The 13,926-nt window shown below is 36.3% G+C and overlaps 1 long non-coding RNA gene across 1 annotated transcript; it reads right to left on the reverse strand.

Moving 5' to 3' along the window:
- Positions 1-6,181: 6,181 nt before the first annotated feature.
- Positions 6,182-12,112, reverse strand: LOC135221633 (uncharacterized). Its single transcript, XR_010316057.1, has 3 exons — positions 9,762-12,112; positions 9,313-9,571; positions 6,182-7,400 (listed from the first exon to the last, which is right to left on the reverse strand). It is a non-coding gene; the product is annotated as an uncharacterized LOC135221633 (long non-coding RNA).
- Between the last annotated feature and the right edge of the window lie 1,814 nt (positions 12,113-13,926).

A 13,926-nucleotide genomic window follows, 5' to 3' on the forward strand; every position in this document is an offset into this window, starting at 1 on the left:
GTCCACTGCGCAACCGAGTTGGCGCACACATCTCTGTGCCCTTACTAACTAATAAGGGCAATACTTGGTAACTATAATTCCTCCAAGGGGCAATAACTCCCCTTCCTCACCAACCCCCAACCCCCAACAAACACATAAACACAAACACGGCCTTTAGGTTGTACCTGTGTTTTTAAATCCTTCCTTTCTTCTCCCCTCCACGAACACAAACAAACTTTCGCTCAGGCATTTTGTTTTATACTTGTATTATGTAAATGTGCTGGCCGGAATTAAACCTAAAAAACGTGATATGGGTTATAAATATATATATATATATATATATATATATATATATATATATATATATATATATATATATGTATGTATGTGTGTGTGCGTATATATAAAACTTTGTAAAGCTATATCTTTAATAAAAGGAAAAACTTGAATGAAATATTGAACTAAAATTTTTAAAAATACTTCAGTTCCCTTTAAGCATCAGAGAGTCTTGAAAAAAAATGCTTAGTAAAATCAAGGGAGTATGAAGTTTGAAAGGAATCGATTTTATAGAAAAGACTGGAAAATAGCCTATAAATTCACTGAAAACTATTTTTTTTTATGAATATACCAGCTTTGAATAACCGACAATCGCTTTGACAAATCAATAGCGCTGTCACGCCACGCACCAGATAGCGCCCAGTATACCATATGTCGTTCGGCCTATCTGTAACTTTTTAGGCAGAATGGTTTCTCTTTGTGGGAACTAGATAAACGGCTCATCTTTATTGATTTTTTAAAATAAAATTTGTATGTGTGGAATTATTTCTTATTACTCCTTATACTGTCTCTCTTGTTCGCGTGTGGGATAACAATGTTGAGAAGCTTGTTCGCATGGCTTCATACGAGTGTGAACAAATTTTATAATTATTATTATTATTATTTTTTTTTTTTTTTGCTGCATCACAGTCCTCCAATTCGACTGGGTGGTATTTATATTTATAGTGTGGGGTTCCGGGTTGCATCCTGCCTCCTTAGGAGTCCATCACTTTTCTTACTATGTGCGCCGTTTCTAGGATCACACTCTTCTGCATGAGTCCTGGAGCTACTTCAGCCTCTAGTTTTTCAAGATTCCTCTTTAGGGATCTTGGGATCGTGCCTAGTGCTCCTATGATTATTGGTACAATTTCCACTGCCAAATCCCATATCCTTCTTATTTCTATTTTCAGATCTTGATACTTATCCATTTTTTCTCTCTCTTTCTCTTCAACTCTGGTGTCCCATGGTATTGCGACATCAATGAGTGATACGTTCTTCTTGATTTTGTCAATCAACGTCACGTCTGGTCTATTGCACGTATCACCCTATCTGTTCTGATATCATAGTCCCAGAGGATCTTTGCCTGATCGTTTTCTATCACTCCTTCAGGTTGGTGCTCGTACCACTTATTACTGCAAGGTAGCTGATGTTTCTTGCACAGGCTCCAGTGGAGGGCTTTTGCTACTGAATCATGCCTCTTTTTGTACTGGTTCTGTGCAAGTGCCGGGCGTTCGCTTGCTATGTGGTTTATGGTTTCATTTTTCGTATTGCACTTCCTACATATGGGAGAGATGTTATTTCCGTCTATCGTTTTTTGGATATATCTGGTTCTTAGGGCCTGATCTTGTGCCGCTGTTATCATTCCTTCAGTTTCCTTCTTGAGCTCTCCCCTCTGTAACCATTGTCATGTGTCATCGCTGGCCAGTTCTTTAGTCTGTCTCATGTATTGTCCGTGCATTGGTTTGTTGTGCCATTCCTCTGTTCTGTTTGTCATTCTCCTGTCTCTGTATATTTCTGGGTCTTCGTCTACTTTTATCAGTCCTTCTTCCCATGCACTCTTGAGCCACTCGTCTTCACTAGTTTTCAGATATTGCCCCAGTGCTCTGTTCTCGATGTTGACGCAGTCCTCTATACTTAGTAGTCCTCTCCCTCCTTCCTTTCGTGTTATGTATAGTCTGTCCGTATTTGCTCTTGGGTGTAGTGCTTTGTGTACTGTCATATGTTTCCTAGTTTTCTGGTCTATGTTGCGGATATCTGCCTTCGTCCATTCCACTATTCCTGCGCTGTATCTGATTACTGCCACTGCCCATGTGTTTATGGCTTTTATCATATTTCCGACATTGAGTTTTGACTTGAGTATCGCCTTGAGTCTCTGCATATATTCTTTCCTGATCGTATCCTTCATCTCTTGGTGTTTTATATCCCCCTTCCATTATTCCCAGGTATTTGTATCCCGTCTCATCTATGTGTTTGATGTTGCTCCCATCTGGTAGCTTTATCCCTTCAGTTCTCGTTACTTTGCCTTTTTGTATGCTTTATTATTATTATTATTATTATTATTATTATTATTATTATTATTAAGCAGGAACTTCAGCTTAGTATAGGCCACACAAAAGCTTAAAAAGAAGCTTCCAGGTGCCATTATAAAGTAGGTTTGCCAAGAATATTCCATAAAAATTTGTGAATGTCAATTGTAATTATCTTTGCGCGATGAAAATGGGATGTTAGTAATAATAATAATAATAATAATAATAATTAATAACAATAATAATGAGGGAAAGCTTCTTCACACTAAGAATATAGCTTTTCCTAGACCTGGCTCTAATACTCATGCCACAATATCAGCTCAGTCCACCATTATCATCTTATTCTTAATTAAAATCTTCTCTTGATCATGAATGCCGTCTCTTCATTGATTGGAGAGAGAGAGAGAGAGAGAGAGAGAGAGAGAGAGAGAGAGAGAGAGAGAGAGCAGAGGAGCAAGTGCATTACCCTTGTCTATAGCGTGGCAAGGTATTTTAATTAAGTTTGTGCGAGTGATTATTTGGTGTGGAATATAATCGTCATTAAGCCTTTGTATTCCTCACAAATATACCGGGAACAGAAAACAAATTATTACCATTAAAAATGGACTTTCATCTATACGAAAAAGAGACACAGACAGATCCGGAAAATTACACTGCGAATAATTTTAAATTCCGAACTGCTCCATTTTTAAGAGATAATTTTAGTTCACCAGAAAGAATCGTTCGGTTGCCGAGACACAAGTCCCAAATTTCCATCATTACCCCTTCCCTCGACCCCGGAAGTCGCCAACGGGTCCTGACGCTTATTTTTGACAACAAAAGGGCGTCCCATGTCAAGAGGTTAAAAAAAAATAATAACGTTTCATGACTTCTTTCTCACTGGTGGACATTTTTGCGGTGCGAGGTTTAAAAAAAATAATCTGTTATATGTTCGTATGTCACATGAAAATACAGAATCCAGTTCAAGGGTTTAAAATAAATATAGCCTGACTTGGCAGTATTAAGAGTATTTTTCACTAGACAGGTATTATCATTATTATTATTATTATTCTAAAGGCGAACCATATTCATATGGAACAAGCCCACCATTGTACAAGGGTGTGACTTGAAATTGAAGCTTTCAAAGATTACTTCAGTTTTTATTTGAAAGCACTAACAAAAGATAACTGGAAATAGAGAAAGAAGGGACCAATTTTTACTAAAGAAAACATAAATGAACAAGTCTGTTTAAGAGGAGGTTTCCGAGCGAAATAAAACTCAATGGAGCCGTTCTGGCAACTAAATGCTAATTCATTCACACGTCCACATTCCTATTTAAGAAGCCCCTGGTCCTAGTGAATTATTCAGGCAAAGTTGGCGGAGTTATCCGGACATATTCCGGATACCTTAGTCGTGGAATGTGTGGTATCCCATAGCTACTGGAATCTATTCGAATATCAACTCGTTCTTCTCCTTCTTCCTTTATTTATTTATTTTTTTGCGTGATAGTGCGTTCGTGTAGATACGTAAAGTAAATATTGAAAATGGGATGTTATGAAGCTTTACGGAAATAATTGTTAAATATTTCCTGTGTACGTGATTCTGCTCAAAGATTTGGAAACTGTTTTGAAACCAAGTATACAAACTAACTGCAAACACTTTTTTTTTACCGTACATTTGTTTCCCATCCAGAATGGAAAACATTTATTGTTTCTGTGTGTAAGTATATGTATATATACACATGTATAATGTATGTAGTAGTATGTATGTTTTATGTATTTTGTTTATGCAAGTATAAGTTATGTGTATATTTTTGTAGACAAATGTATGTATACATATATATATATATAATATATATATATATACGTAATTATACATATGTGTATGTACATATGTATATGTACATATACATATTCAGTGCTGGGATCAGGACTTCACAGACCTCAAGAACCACAACTGAGATAGTCTGTTTCCATATCTTGAAGGTGTAGACTACACGAGAACTCGTAAACGAATCAACACTTGCCAGTATCACAGCCAGTCTGGTGGAGAGTGAAATGGCTTTTCTAAATGTGGTATCCTCTCGAGGTATCTTGGATGCCACCATCCGTAATAGAAGTATTTCGTGAATTGTAGCAGACATTCGAACGAAATTGTTAAAACTTGTTCCATCTCTTTTCAATTCCGCCAGAAGCAAGCCAGCATGACACGCTCCTTTTTCCAAAAAAACTTGCTCATCCATCTTTCTCTTATCCCCCCTCGAGTGCATTAAAACTGCGAAGTAAAATACGGAGGCTACTGCACCAACAGTCATACCGACGATAACTAAGGTCTGGCCAGGAAACATTGTTAGCAAACAGTTTCCGAGCTGTTTCAAACTGTTTACAAAATGTTTCCAAGAAGCTGTTCGCAAACAGTTTGCAAACTTTGTTTCTAAATAATGTTTCCTAGTGTGGACAGGCATGTAGTGCTGTCCATAATCAAGTTATGATTCCCTTTATGCTTAAGTTATTCCTAAGGTTTATGTATTTCAATATTAAATTATATTTGTAGCTTCATATCTGTGAATATAAAAAAGTAACATGCACAAGTAACAAAAATTAACATATATATATATATATATATACACACATATATATATATATATATCTATCTATATATATATAGATAATATATATATATATATATATATATATATATATATATATATATATGTATATATGTGTGTGTGTGTGGTGTGTGTGTGTGTGTCGAAGAGAGAGAGGAAGAGGAGAGAGAGATGACTTGAGGAGAGAGAGAGAGAGAGAGAGAGAGAGAGAGAGAAAATTTTTTTTCATAGTATACTTAATTTGGACAGAACACCACCACCTATAGATCAGATACGAAAGATTGGTTTCTATTTAAACTACTCATGACAAATAATTATGCCTATGGCGATTTTGACTGAGCCTGCTGTAGATTGTTGTTTTCTAGTGCCAAGTTTAATGATACTCAGTTTATTTATTGTTTTACCTTCGCTACAACTAAAATGTGGAATAGTTTGCCTAGTTTGTTTATACTATATTGTAGAATCTTCTGATCTCTAAAATGTTTAAGCGAGGAGAAAATTATTTCCTGCTCCCTGCTGCTGACGTATCCTAAAATTCAGGTGTATCGGACCTTGTCCATAAGGGTTTTCAGCTTGAGATTTCAAGAAAAAAGAAGACACTGACATTGAGTCTAATTCCTGCACTTATACTTGCATTGCTTAAGATAGCCTAGATCATTAAAATGAATCGTTACCAATTCGTTGTTTTCCATCTAACCTCTTTCCTTAAAGAAGAAAAAAAAAAAAGCTCCTACGAATATAGACCACACAGTAAATTTTGGCAGTAATGAGCGATACATATAAATTTTCATTAGTTTTCGTTAAAATACCTTCGTTTTCTATGATACCAAAAAGCTTTTAATAAAGAAAGTGTTTGCATCACTGACTATTACATTCATTAGGTCTAGACTGTGGTACAACATCCTTACCCAAACACGTTATCTTACCTGTACACTCTCTCTCTCTCTCCCTCTCACGCGGGCGCGAGCATACACGCCTTCTCTCAAGGCAAAAACGTCAACAATAAACCACAAACAAACATTCATACAATACATGAAATAGCTGATCATCAGCAGAAACATTTGCGGTATCAGCAAACAAAACATTTTGTTATCACGATTAAACATGTATTCAAGGCATCTTTATCTATAATTATTATTATAAATATTATTCAAAAGATAAAACCCCTATTCATATGGAACAAGGCTCCACGGGCCATTGACTTGAAATTCAAGCTTCCAAAGAATAGAGATAAAAACGTAAATTACAAATTACAAGAATTGCTTTAGGCTTAGGGTATAATGTACAGCATCATTGCTTGAACTTTTTTGGTTTAAATTTCACAATTTTCGTAAAAAGCCACTTCACTTAACAAAATCTATACCAAAACAAGACTCTCCTAATGTACAGTATTTCTGTCCTGAACTAGCTAGGCCTATATTTTATTAAAATAAAATAAAAAAAAATTATTTAAACTAAACTGAGGGGGAAATAAACGGATGACTATTTACAAAAATGACATCAGCAGTCTGCAAGAATGCATAACTCTGTAGTAAGGACATGAAGCCTGGTAAACAAAATCCAAGGCTTCAAAACATTTGTGTGTGTTTTATTGGGATATCTGGCTCTCATTCATGAAACCATGTGTATTTCTCTGTAAAAAAAAAATGGAATGGAAAATAAAATTTAGGCCAACTGCTGGGACCTACGAGATCACTCAGCACTGAAAGAGAAATTACGAAAAAAGTTTTAAATGAGTAAAAGTAGGAAAAACCTGCAGTACAGTTGCACTGTAAAACAATAGAGGAAAGGATGGCAAGATGGAAGAAAGAGAATATGAACGGAGGTACAGTGATAGGAATGAGCGGGGTTGCAGGTATGGGCTGAGAGGATGCTGCAAACAACATTAATCAATCCCTACAGTCCACCGTGAGAGGTACACTGATGGCACTAACCCCCTATGGCATTGCATCACCAATTCAAACAAAACATAAGGAACAACCTAAGGCAATTGTTTGCATGTGAGCCCAAAAAGTTTAATTGAATACTACACTTTTATTAGTTGTTCAAGTTATAATAAAACAACTTTTTAAAAAATACAAAATCTATTTAATAGAAAAATCAACTGATTTTCAAGATTGATACTAATCCAAGAAAACATGACATAAATCAAATAAATGTCTGAAAATACCTGACATGTTCAAATTCTTATTCAAAATGACACTGACATTAGGTTACCATGTTCATAGGCAATGCTTGACACTAATTATGATGAAAGTCAATCACATGAAACAATTAGATAAAAACTAATCCCTACAGCAAGAAGAAACACTGACTTTCCTGTAAACCATTAACTCCACTACTTTTGCTTCAGTTTTTCAAATTTATACTTGACTCTCAAAGACTTTATTCAAATAACTGCATGCTTCTCTTAATGGATGAGGTTACACAAAAAGAATAACTTCAAGGTGAAGGCTATCCTTATATATTTCATACTGATGGCACTGAGCATCCTGAAAAAAGGAAATTAAAATAATTAATATTGCAACTGAAGCATTCAAAATGCTCTACATATTCGTTCAAAAAGTTAACTTCATAACTACAGATACCATGCATGGTCTCGTTTCCCAATCATTCTCTATATATTTGCAGCTATACATAAGAGGGCCTGAAAAGTAAATGATCTATATGACTGACAAGATTCAATAATACAACATTCTCATATTTATTGATGTATACATCCACAGAGAGAATTCCCATTTCCCTCAACAAATAATTGCATTCCATTCCTCTGTCTGTACAACAGAAGTGGGAGAAGGCATTCCAAGTAAGAACACTATACATACAGTGTTTATCTATGTTGGTCATGGAAACAATTACGTTTCATAAAAGTTGCTAAAATCATATTTTTACATATTTCAAGTACCTTCTGAGCTCATCAGCTGTCATTTCACCTAAAAACTCACAATATGAGGTTTGATTCATTCTCACTCAGTAGTGTTAAGGGCTCCATGCACTGAACGATTGTCATTATCGACAAACACACACTATCCAGACAGTGTGAACGATCTCCGCAGTCCGCACCAACTTTAGTCTGAACAAAGATTTTGTCTCATGAAGACAGGACATCATCTCTCTGAAGAGACGTGCGCGATAGCTTTATATCGGCAGACAAACACACATTGAACAACTATGTATGACAGACATAAGTCGCAAGCCAGCAACCTGGTCGTGACAGATTCCCGATGAGAGCCTTCAGACACAAAACTAAGCCCCTTTTGCATTCAGACAAGGCCATACACAATGTTTTTGCGCATGGTGCAGGCAATCGTTCAGTGTATGAGGCCCTTTATACTGTGTCTAACCATGAAGGCAGAGACCAAGTCTGTTGACAATGTAAAATAGATAACATTGCTAACTGGAGACTTGCATATTGGCATGACAATATAACACTATCCTCACAGTTAAGGAAAAATGACACTAATGACCCTACTGAGAGCATGTGAGATTTATGATCAGAAAAATCACAGGTTAGACCCTTTCTGGCACCCATAAGTAACAACCAGTAGCTGTCAGAGTCTCTGGATACAAACTAAAACTAAACATATTCTTTCTACTGAAATTTTTAATTTTCACATAGGTTAATCATAAGAAGAGACAAATTAGGGGTAACTGGATGTGATCAAGGCTGGAGAGAAAGCAACCAAAGAGCACAGAACTAGGCTGATAACATCCACAAAATAAACTCGTATAGGAAGGAAACTGGCACTGAGGAAGTGCAAAGTGATACAGAAGTAGCAAGAAAGAAAGAGCATAAAAACTCACAAAAAAAGTGTGCATGACATAGATTAGAGAGAGAGAGAGAGGACTTTTTTTGCCCTATCTAAGACTGTTTTGCCCTATCTAAGACTTTTTTGCCCTATCTAAGACTGTTTTGCCCTATCTAAGACTGTTTTGCCCTATCTAAGACTTTTTTGCCCTATCTAAGACTTTTTTTGCCCTATCTAAGAGTAAAGCACCTCCAAAACAAGTACTCTACTATTTTACAAGGAAGAAAAACACTGAATGTCCTAGTCCTATTTGTATATAAGTCTGGGACACATAATGCACTTAGCTGAATATCCAGAAACAAGACACAATAGATATAAGGAAAAGGTACAGCACATGATATTAATTCAACCAGTGTCTGCAACAGCTATTATTTACCTATAAGAAAGAACCTAGATTAAGCAAACATAATGTCATTGCAGAATCCCACAATTCTGCTGGAAACTGATTTGTTAGTGCTGTTTGTCATCTGGTATGAACACAATGGAAATATATATGTATGGAGCTTAAACAGATGCCAAGCCCTAACATAAAATAATATATATTATGATAAAGCATCCTACTGATAAATGTGTGTAATAATGTCATGTCACATACCTCTTCCACCTCCATTCCTCCGAAAAAGTCATCCTTACTGGAGGTCTTCAGCGCTTGCAGGTACTGATCAACAGTCTTTTCAATCTACTTTGAATATCTGACAAAACATGTCTTGCCTACATTTCATTTTCAAGTTTTATGCTCTCAGCTGACCAGATGTCCATGTGAAAACATTCTGGGTACATAATTCTCTCCATTGTTACTGTGAATCAACCTGGATAGAGCTACCAAGGTCTTCTGAGAGTTTTTCAACATAGATCTGTAAACACCCAATCAACAGTAATCATGTAACTGAATTTCAAAATTTGTGGCAAAAGTAATATTAATTATCTATAATAAGCATCATCATATCATGTAACAAAGGTAGCTCCATGGTGTGAATCATACATAACAGTGGACCATAATACACAATTTTTTTTAAAATAAACATTGAAATATTGTTGTCTTACCTACAGAATATAGTTCAGGGGAAATCATAAAGCATATCTCCTCAAATACAAGTCACTGAAGTATCACTAACTTGATTGTACTTCTCGAGCATAAACTTGATTTTTTTACTATTAAAATTTAAAAAAAAAAAAAAAGTAAAACAATACCAAGTAAATAACATCAAACAACTGCTACGAATAGTGAGAGCATATTGGAGCTAGTGCTTTAAGTATGATGAAACACCCAGTTTACGATGAAAAAAAAATTTATTCAAGAGCATGTATACAAACATTTCTAACATATACACTCAGGCAAACACTTGAGTAGTGCACTTGACTAAATCAGCCGCAGTTTAAGAGGTCAATTGGCTTACAATAACTAAAGATTGATTCTATTTTCAGGGGAGGTCTAAATTTAGGCTATAAATTTGAGTATTTTACATAATTTCTCTCAAAAGAATCAGTATCTCCATATTTACAACTTAGCTTACAAGGCCAGTTGTATCCACAAAATGGTGAGCTACAATAAACACAATTACGTATAATGGAATCCATTAATCAGATATCTCCGGCATATGGAAGAAAGAATAACCAGGCCTGGGTCCACAGCTTAATGCTACACATAGTGCAGGTTGGCATAAATGTAAAAGGTAACAGGTAATCATCTCCAACAAATCTTAATTGAAGACCTTAAAGATCAGCCTAAGTGTTCTTAAAGGCTCAGCAAATATGCCATTACGCACTCTATTTACATTGAGTTTTAGTAGCCCCAGAGGCCTAAATCAGAATCAAATAGGAATGGAATATGAAATTTAGGCAAAAGGCCAACCGCTGGGACCTTAGAAAGCACTCAGCGCTAGAAGGGAAACTGAGAAAGGTTTGAATCATGCAACAGGAAGAAAACCTTGCAGGTGCACTATGAAACACCATTTACAAGGGTGGAAAGCAAGATGGTAGAAAAAGAATATGAACAGAGACATAGATAGAAGTATAAAAGGTGCCACAGCTAGCGACTGAAGGACACTGCAAGGAACCTTACAATACCTACAGTGTACCATGTGAGGTGCACTAACAACACTAAATCCTAAAGGAAATTAAAGAAACGTAACCTAGCCACATACACATACCTTATAATGTTTGAGCACAGATCAAATAGACCTGTACAGCATACCTATCCTATTAACTGCATGAGGTCAGGGAAAGGCCTCTGATAGCCTACGCACGGGTAAATATAGTGGTAATTTTAGAGGCAATGTGACCTTACAAGACTTGCATCAATCACCCACTCTGCATTCTATCCCTGAACACGGGTCAGAGCTGCTATAGCCCTAGTAGGCATTTCAAAAGGAATATAACTTATTATGGTAAACGACCAAACTGTGACTTAGCGGCCACCGATCCCGGAATGCGGCCACCTACCCGAAAAGGTACTTGAATTCGCTGGCATGAGCATCAGTCAAGAGTTGTGGCCCATCCAGGCAACACAATGAGACCTGTGTTTTCCTAATAAACTAAGTGTTTTCTCCTAAATTACGAAATAATGGCATAATTCAAGCACTTTTTCTGTAAGTGGCCGCGTTCCAAGAGGGGTGGCCAGTATGTCACCGCTCGGTCTTTTATCCTATTTCATTGGATGAAACTTATTCACATACTAGCTAGCAACTTGCTATATTATACATAATATAGGATATGTAATCCAACCGAAACTTGGACACTGTACCCTGACCTGGCTGAGAGGGATTAGGTAGTAGCACCTCTCTCCATAAGTGTGTCATGACCATGATCTAACCATACTTACCTCGACGTAACCTAACCTTAGATGCCGTGCACTAGCCTGGATGGTGGCGGGGAGAAGGCTTCCCATCCATTTTAAACCCCCAACCTTCTACCTATCTAACAGTAAAAGCGACTCGTGCGACCTGTGGGGTATGAATAGCTAACAACTCCTCATGCAGTGGGAGGGGTCATACGTACCTAACTTACGGGTACGGAGGTTGCCAAGGGAGTCGGGGCATCCCTCGCCCCGCCCTTTCTAGCCAGGTTAGCTCAATACGTACGAGGTCAAGTTCTTAGGTTAGTCTAAGTTATAGGTTAGTTTACCTAAGTTATGGTTGGTTGACAGTACCTATAATTCCCGTTGAAACCTACTACCTACCTAGCCTTATGCCTAGGTACCAGGGAGGTAGGCTTTCTACACTCTCTCTCCGCCCTCAACCCTTAGCTAGCATAGGCCTAAGCTATACAAACGCATCAGAGACAAGCCTGCTACAGCCTATGCCACTTAGAACTATTCAAAAATCATAAAACCTATGCTGTCATTGTGGATTATAGAAAAGTCTACTTAAATCGTCATCTGTGACGTCGTAAGCAGCAGTCATAATAGTAGTAGTAGTAGTAGTAGTCATATTTACCTGATGGGATTACGGCCCATATAACGGTACCTCTTAAAGACGTAGCGTGTTGAGAGACTTCTCAAGAGATTGGCTTCTGTTTGTGTGTGTGTGTAGAGGGAGAGAGAGGATGAATACGATTATAATTTGTTGTTAAGTGCAGTCACAAATAAGGAATGGAGTCTAAAATGATTTCAAATAATTTCAAATATTTTGAATGATTGAATAAAGTGATGCCTACAAAACTAGTAGGACCTAATAACTAATATATTTCTAACAATGGAGATAGCATAAATGCTGTTGAGGTTTGTGTCTAGGGAATACAAGATTATTTTGGTTCATTTACTACACGGTCTTTTTCAAGTTGCCAGAAAGGACAGGGAATATAGCCTTTTAAATAGGAAAGATAAAAATGGAGAAATTATAGAAAATATGAAGATAAAGCACTAAGCATCGTAATTAACATACCATTATAATTGCAAAGGATAGGCAGCATTTAGGTAATTTTTCTTCAACATAAAGTCTTGAGGTCTTAATATATGATTATTCTTAATAATTAAGAGAACTAAGGGTTAATGACGTAGTAATTTCATGGCAGATTTTAAAAGAGAGATAGTCACAGTACCAAGGAATGGCTAAGCATGTACGACTATATATATATATATATATATATATATATATATATATATATATATATATATATATATATACATATACATATATATATATGTATATATATAAATATATATATATATATATATATATATATATATATATATATATGTATGTATGTATTTATGTGTGTGTGTAAATGGTGCTGCTTATTGTGTACCTTCTTTCCTTCTTTTCGTATATAATTTCAGTCTATTTCTCTTCTTTCCTTTTAATCTGTAATTGTTTAAATTATATTGCGTCTTTCCCATGGAAGCTTGGTTATCAAGTTAATGGTCTTTTTTGCCGTGTGGTCTGCATAGTCACGGCATGACGTATTAATGACGTCAAAAGGTGTGTATGTGCTCGTGTGTCTGAGTGTGTTTGGTAGTGTGTGTGTGTGTGTGTGTGTGTGTGTGTGAGAGAGAGAGAGAGAGAGAGAGAGAGAGAGAGAGAGAGAGAGAGAGAGAGAGAGAGAGAGAGAGGCGGTGGAAGGGTGGGGGAGAGCGAGGAGCGAGTGGTTTTTCAAAAAGCGATGTTGCTCGATACGATGATATCCTTTATACGCACGTCAATAGTTACCTCGTGTATGATGCCCTGCAAGGCGGCTGAGGGAATCTCTGTTGTGTGTGACTGTTTTTTTTTTTTTTTTTTTTCCTCATCGATTTCTCTTTATTGTATACCATCTTTATAAGCATTTCATTTCAATAGCTGCATTCGTTAATTCACATTCCCACTATCCATGCATCAGATGTGGGCCGCGAGGAAAGAAATAAGTCGAGATTTCTGTTGACTAGAGTAATTATCGCACGCACATCCACTCGACAGCAGCAATTGCCAACTGTCATGTTGGTGTCTTTTCCTAGAACCCAAACACTTTCGTCCATCGACTCTAAGTTATCTCATATTTTTTCTTTCTTCTTCTTGGCTGCTAAGATAAAAAAGCTTTTATAATTTTTTCTAAGTTTTACAAATAATCAGATGAAGGCTGTTAATTAAAGTTATTGATAAGAACGGGTTCATGGACACAAACACACACACATTATATATATATATATATATATATATATATATATATATATATATATATATATATATACATAATAAGGTTTCACCGACAATCCCGATGAGTCATCCTTGAAAAA

This window comes from Macrobrachium nipponense, chromosome 3, assembly GCF_015104395.2.
Source record: "Macrobrachium nipponense isolate FS-2020 chromosome 3, ASM1510439v2, whole genome shotgun sequence".
In the NCBI taxonomy this organism is placed as follows: Eukaryota; Metazoa; Arthropoda; class Malacostraca; order Decapoda; family Palaemonidae; genus Macrobrachium; species Macrobrachium nipponense.